Here is a 7,097-nt window from a genome sequence, read left to right as displayed (position 1 = left end):
GAAATGATGATAAAGATAACACAACAACCAGTGCCTGAGGGGAGAAAATGCCCGGCTGGGAATGGAACCCGCTCCCCTTAGGACGGCAGTCCGTCACGCTGACCATGGAGCTCTCGGGCTGGACGTTCTCAAAAGAGACTTCTTAGAACGCAGTGTTACGACCCATACTACAGCGCTGGTCAAGTGTGTGGGATCCACGCAAAATCGAACTAACAAGGGACTTTGGGCGTATACACTGTCCATTCACATTAATGTGACCACCAGTTTAAAGCCTAAACAACAACCTTTTGCAATGTGAGCGTGCACAAAGAGAGTCAGTGAGGGGCTGGAAGGTATCGATAGGGATGTGAAGCCATATCGACTCCAGGACCGTGGGCAGTTCGATTTTGTATGGATCCCATACACCTGACCAGTGCTGTAGTATGGGTCGTAACACTGCGTTCTAAGAAGTCTCTTTTGAGAACATCCGGCCCGATACCTGCATGGTCAGTGTGACGGACTGCCGTCCTAAGGGGACCGGTTTCTCGGTTGAGGGTCGATGGCGCGAACAGCCTGATCGAAGTGGTCCTCCAGATTCTCTATTGGGTTTAAATAGGGGGAGTCTGGTGACCAGGAGAGTATGATACTCATACTTTTATAACCACACACATACAATGCGACCTGTGTGACACGTTGCGTTGTCCTGCTGGTAAATGCCATCGTTCCTAGGAAAAACAAACTGCATGTGTGGGCAAACATGTCCCCAGACTTGTGTTGATCTATTGTGCCTTCTATAATGGCGAGATCTCCCATGGACTGCCATGAATACAACCCCCAGATCATAACGCTCCCTCCTGGTTGCAGAGTACTTGCTTTCAGACGTTCCACACCGTATACGATGACGGCCAAGTGTCCGATGGAGCACAAAACTTGGCTCATCAGAAAATGCTCCGTTGTCGCTACTCGGCGGACGTCCGGTTGCGTTAATGGCATGCGACTTCCAGCCTTCGTTGACGATGAACGGCAGTCATCATGGATGCATGTATTGGGTGCCTGCTGCGAAGACCCATAAGCAGCAACGTTGGGTGAACGGTCGTTGACAAGCCGCTTAGCTCATCTGAGCGGTCAGTTGATCATCAATTACACGCCTATTCGCCCGTACTTCCTGGTTGGTGGGTGGTATGGGTATCCCACCGCTGTCCAGGGCGTCACCAGACGCGTCTTTGGCCTGGAATCTTACTAAGTGGAGTGGAACTGTCTTCAGTGACCAGTCCCGCTTCGAACTGAGCCCCGATGGACAGCGAAGACACGTCCAGAGATGCCCTAGACAGTGGTGGCATACCAACTTGAACGTTGCCTGTCAAACGTTCGGCACGTCGTTCACCCCTGTCTTCTATAACCCAAGGTACACAACAACTGCCTCGGCGCCAGTCATGAATTGCGCCATGCATAGTACATTTTAACCACGGTGACACGCGTACTGTTTACAGAGTTAGCCATTTCAGATATGCTTCCATCCTTGGCGCGAAAGCCAATGATCATGCCCTTTTGGAAGTCAGATAAATCGCCCGGTTTCCTCATTACGACAACTACTACACTGTTTTCCGCGTCCCCCTGGCAAATAGATAGCGTGGATAATTGATAGGAACGCTAATGTTCATGAGCCGAGAAAGGCAGTCTCAACCGTCATGTACAAAACTGATGTTGTTTTCGGTCCGCCATGGTGCATTGCTTATAGATTATGCTCGTAACGGACATCGTACGATCATCGTATCTAAATCTCCTGAAGAGGCTACAAGAGACCTTCGAGACCAGGCGTCGTGATTAGCTCTCCCAGGGGTGATTGTAATCCAAAACAACGCCACATCTCACTCTGCGCGGGTCGCACGTACGCGCTCTGCTTCTTCGGACTTCAAAATTTCGCCTCACTGCTCCAGGAACCAACGTGCACAGATCATCCAGGGTGATCCGCCGATCTTCACGCATGCTTTGCTCAACCTTCAACACTGTCTCCTCAGAAAGTGACAACCTCCCGCTCCTTTTCGTCGTGTATTTCGGTCCGACCAGCTGCAAACTCGCCCTGTATCATCGGATGAGGAAACCATTGAGTGGCAGGCATTTTCACCTGATGATAATGTGATTTTCGACTTGGAACGTTCCCTAAAATGTAGGGTTCTACAGCCAAAGTCTCGACCACGTTGTCCATCGTTGTGAAAAGTGTGTCGCTTTGAAGGATAAATCCACAGAGGAGGACTAACAGCGGCATAAACTTTAACTGTCGCAGCTTGTTATTTTCGAGGTAAAAGAGTGGAAATGTCGTGTGGCTAGGGCCTCCCGTCGGGTAGACCGTTCGCCTGGTGCAGGTCTTTCGATTTGACGCCACTCCGGCGGCCTGCGCGTCGATGGGGATGAAATGATGATGATTAGGACAACACAACACCCAATACCTGAGCGGAGAAAATCTCCGACCCAGCCGGGAATAGAACCCGGGCCCTTGGGATTCACAGTCTGTCACGCTGACCACTCAGCTACCGGGGCGGACATTTTCGAGGTGATGATTAGAACTATCTGCGATCGTTGCGTTTAAGTCGCTCGGCAAGTGTCCTTCTAGATATAAACGGGATGTGACTGCTTGCTGGGATTTCTCAGGCAAAAGGTAATCAAACAATAATGGGCCTTTTCCCTTATGTACGCACAGTGTGTTACATTTGTTTATATTCTAGGTCAACAGCCCGTTCGTGAATCATGTGTCTATCACCTGAAGGTCTTTTTGCATTTTATGGTTTTCTACAGTCTCTCTTTTGATTTAAAGCGAAAAGAAAGTAAACTTAACACATTCAGATCTGCGCGTCAACGGATACAACAGCAATGAAAGTGGATAAATATTTGGAAAGATGAAAAACGGTACAGGGAAACCGTTGGAATTCGAAACAGCTTCAAATAGTCTCGGAATTAATAAATACAGGCCCTGTACGGTTTTCAGGGGAGTCTTCTTCCAGGAAAATAGCGACGAGTTCAGGTATTGGTGATAGAGGTGGGTAGCTATCACGCAAGCTTCTCTCCAAACCAGACCACAAAGGCTGAATAATACTGAGAGGTCAGTAATATTCAGATCTGGTGACTATGGTTTCCAGTGGTGACGAGACAATTCATCCATGTGCTCACGAAACCAGCCGTGGACAATCCGAGCTGTATGAACAGGGCCCTTGTCCTTTCAGAACGCAGTATCACAATTGGGGAACAAATATTATACCATGCGATTGGCGTGATCAGCCAAAATAGTATCACATACTAATGTGACCTTGCAGAGTAACCATGGGGCCCATGGAATACCACGATATTGCTGCTCAACTCATCCCAGAACCCCAGTCGTGTTTCAATCTTCATCCGTAAACTCGGCCAGAAGTTGGGAACAGTGCGAAGCAGGACTGATCCGACCAAATGACTGTCTTCCATTGCTCCGTGATAGAGGTTTTATGGCTTCGGCACCACGTTATACTGTGGTTTTGAAATTCAGCTCGCTATGCAGTTCGATGCTCACGGAGCTGCCTTCGTGCTGTTTTCGTGCTGTCAAAGGTTGTGAGAGCGACATTCAGTTCTGCAGTGTCATTTACGGCTGTCGCCCCCTTATTTTTCTCCACAGTCCTCTTCAGTGACCGTTCACCATGATCACTCAACACACACTTCCGTGCACCCTTGATTACGGAACCACTCAACATACGAGCACTCACAGTACAAGCACCAACAATTGGCCCACGCTCAAATTCACTGCGGTCCGACATAATGAACTCACAACTACACACAACAGTGTTCTGACCACAACTGACACTTGCAACGTACTGAGGACACTGAACAGGGGCCGTTCGTGGCCAAATACAACGGCGCCACCTTAGGCTTGGCAAGCATCTGTATTGGTGTCCAAGCATGCATTTCATGCTCAAGAATGAAGTTTCCACGATGTCAGTGATATTTTTATGTTACTTATTAAAGAGGTGAGCCGGTTATCGTGCTGTGGTTTGTTGCTAAAATTCCGAAACCGTACGCTCCTAGAAAAGAGAACCAGTAAACTGCTGCTGCCTCGTACATTTCCCACGTGTATCTCGCAAAAGGATGATTGTGACCTTCTTTCGAAATCTCGGTAGAATTTTCATGTGCCCTCGCGCTTGGCATGGGTTCATGGCGACAGATCCCTGTATGCCCCAGCGGGGGGAAGGCGGAGCATTATCTACTTACCCTCTTCCTGCTGAACTCACTGAAGCCAGCAAAGCGTGTTTGTATCTCCAGGTTCGTTGTAGCAGCTCTAGGGATACTTACGCAATGGATTTCGTGAATTGGATTGAAGCAAATTAACGATATCCATTAGTTTCAGTTATTTCCATTGTTTACTAATTCTCGTTCGAGTTATGTGTCAAACAGGTTACAGTTAAATCACGGGTACTAATATTGCAATATTCTTTGACGCAAACCAGAACAAACAAATACGTATTTCTCATAACACATCTGACAAGCAAGACCATTACCAGTTTTTCGGTGCCAAACATCGAGCACTCTTCCAGCCCCAATATAATTTTTATATGTGGACTTCTTTACGAAGGTCACTTACAATTATTTGAATGTAGACCAAATATCAGACAGATTTTGGTTACTTTACATTAACATCTCCATGTATATGTAACGATCGCACTCTATATAAGTAGGTTGCCATTCCTATTTCCTATAGCCCAAGTAAATTGATCAGAGTAGTTGTTGTTGAAACTCTTAATGACAACAGTAGAATTCATTGCTGTCTTGTCACAGAACATGAATAATTAAGTTTTAAGTACTGATGTAGTTTTAAAAAATTCAAAGTGAAGTTAGTACCAGCATTTGTGAGGATTTAGCACAGTCTAAAATTCTATTTATGTACTTAATGCTTCAACTTTATTCGGCCTCAACAGTTTGACATAATCTAAAATGCAATGTGTCTGCTCTGTCATGAATTATCCAAAGGTGACTGCAACAAAATTTATGAATTTCTTATAATTTGTTTCTTCTTTCGATTTTTTATAGAATAACTGCTCATTATCGAAGAAAATCAAGAATTAGCGATAGTTAAATAACTTTTTATACGTCAATGTGGTCTCAAACATTGTTGTCATTGATGAGGGGTGACATGGTCATCTTCAAGATAACAAATATTCAATGTCTGACAATACTGAGAAACCGAAACAGTGTAAAAAATGGTTCAAATGGCTGTAAGCACTATGGGGCTTAACATCTGAGGTCATTAGTCCCCTAGACTGTTACTTATTAAACCTAACTAACCTAAGGACGTCACACACACCCATGCCCGAGGCAGGATTCGAACCTGCGACCGTAGCAGTAGCGCGGTTCCGAACTGAAGCGCCCAGAACCGCTTGGCCACAGCGGCCGGCCGATACAGTCTAACATCACAAGTATTTGTTTTGTTCATTGACCGCTTTCGATCGTTATGATCGTCGTCAGGCTGATGTAAAGAGGAATCTGCATATTGAGAGCATTACGATAAGTTAACAGTATTATACACTGAGGTCACAAAAGTCCTGGGATAGCGATATGCACATTTATAGATGGCGGTAGTATCGCATACCCAAGGTATAAAAGGGGCTGGGGATTCACCCAGCTGTCATTTGTATCCAGGTGAATCCTGTGACAAGGTTGTCGACGTTATTATGGCCGCACGATGGGAATTAACACACTTTGAAGGCGGAACGGTAGTTGGAGCTAGAAGTTTGGGACATTTCGGAAATCGTTAGGGAATTCAATATTCCGAGATGCACAGTGTGGAGAGCGGGCCGAGACTACCAGACTTCAGGCTTTGCCTCTCACCATGGACAACGCAGTGGCCGACGACCTTCACTTATCGACCGAGAGCAGCGGCGTTGGTGTTTGCGTGGGCTTGTCAGTGCTAACAGACACGCAACACTACGTGAAAGAACCGCAGAAATCAGTGTAGGACTTATGACGAACGTATCCATTGGGGCAGTGCGGCAAAATTTGGCGCTAATGGACTACGGTGGCAGACGACCGACGCTAGTGCCTCTGTGAACAGCACGACATCGCCTGCAGCGCCTCTCCTGGGCTGGTGACGATATCGGTTGGACCTGAGGTGACTGGAAAACCATGGACTGGTCAGACGAATCCCGATTTCAGTCGGTAATAGCTGATGGTAGGGTTCGAGTGTGATGCAGTCCTCGTGAAACCATGGGCGCTAGTTGTCAACAAGGCAATGTGAAAGCCAGTGGTGGCTCCACAATGCTGTGTTTACATGGAATGAGAACAATCATCGACTACTTTCAGACCATTGACAGCCATTCAGGGACTTCTTGTTCCACCGAGCCAGGTGGCGCAGTGGTTAGCACACTGGACTCGCATTCGGGAGGACGACGGTTCAATCCCGTCTCCGGCCATCCTGATTTAGGTTTTCCGTGATTTCCCTAAATCGTTTCAGGCGAATGCCGGGATGGTTCCTTTGAAAGGGCACGGCCGATTTCCATCCCAATCCTTCCCGAACCCCAGCTTGCGCTCCGTTTCTAATGACCTCGATGTCGACGGGACGTTAAACACTAACCACCACCACCACTTCTTGTTCCCAAACAACGATGGGATTTTTATGGATAACCACAACTTTTCGCGATTGGTTTGAAGAACATTCTCGACAATTAGAGCGAATGGTCTGGCCATATAGATCGCCCGACAAGAATACCATCGAACATGCATGGGACGTATTCGAGAGGTTAGTTCGTGCACAGAATTCTATACCGGAATCAAAATGGTTCAAATGGCTCTGAGCACTATGGGACTCAACTGCTGAGGTCATTAGTCCCCTAGAACTTAGAACTAGTTAAACCTAACTAACCTAAGGACATCACAAACATCCATGCCCGAGGCAGGATTCGAACCTGCGACCGTAGCGGTCTTGCGGTTCCAAACTGCAGCGCCTTTAACCGCACGGCCACTTCGGCCGGCTATACCGGAATCACTTTCGTAATTATGTACGGCATAGACGCAGCATGGCTCAATATTTCTGCAGGGGACTTCCGCGCCGACTCGAGTTGTTGCAATAGACCCGGCAAAAGGTGGCCCGACACGATATTAAG

The 7,097-nt window shown here is 47.1% G+C and overlaps 1 non-coding gene across 1 annotated transcript; it reads left to right on the top strand.

The window, feature by feature from the left end:
- Positions 1–6,334: 6,334 nt before the first annotated feature.
- Positions 6,335–6,407, top strand: Trnaa-cgc. Its single transcript has one exon. It is a non-coding gene; the product is annotated as a tRNA-Ala (tRNA).
- The last annotated feature ends 690 nt before the right edge of the window (positions 6,408–7,097 follow it).

This window comes from Schistocerca americana, chromosome 1 (assembly GCF_021461395.2).
Source record: "Schistocerca americana isolate TAMUIC-IGC-003095 chromosome 1, iqSchAmer2.1, whole genome shotgun sequence".
NCBI classification, from domain to species: domain Eukaryota; kingdom Metazoa; phylum Arthropoda; class Insecta; order Orthoptera; family Acrididae; genus Schistocerca; species Schistocerca americana.
Note: the sequence above shows the minus strand (reverse complement) of the source record. Positions and strands in the feature narration are given on the sequence as shown.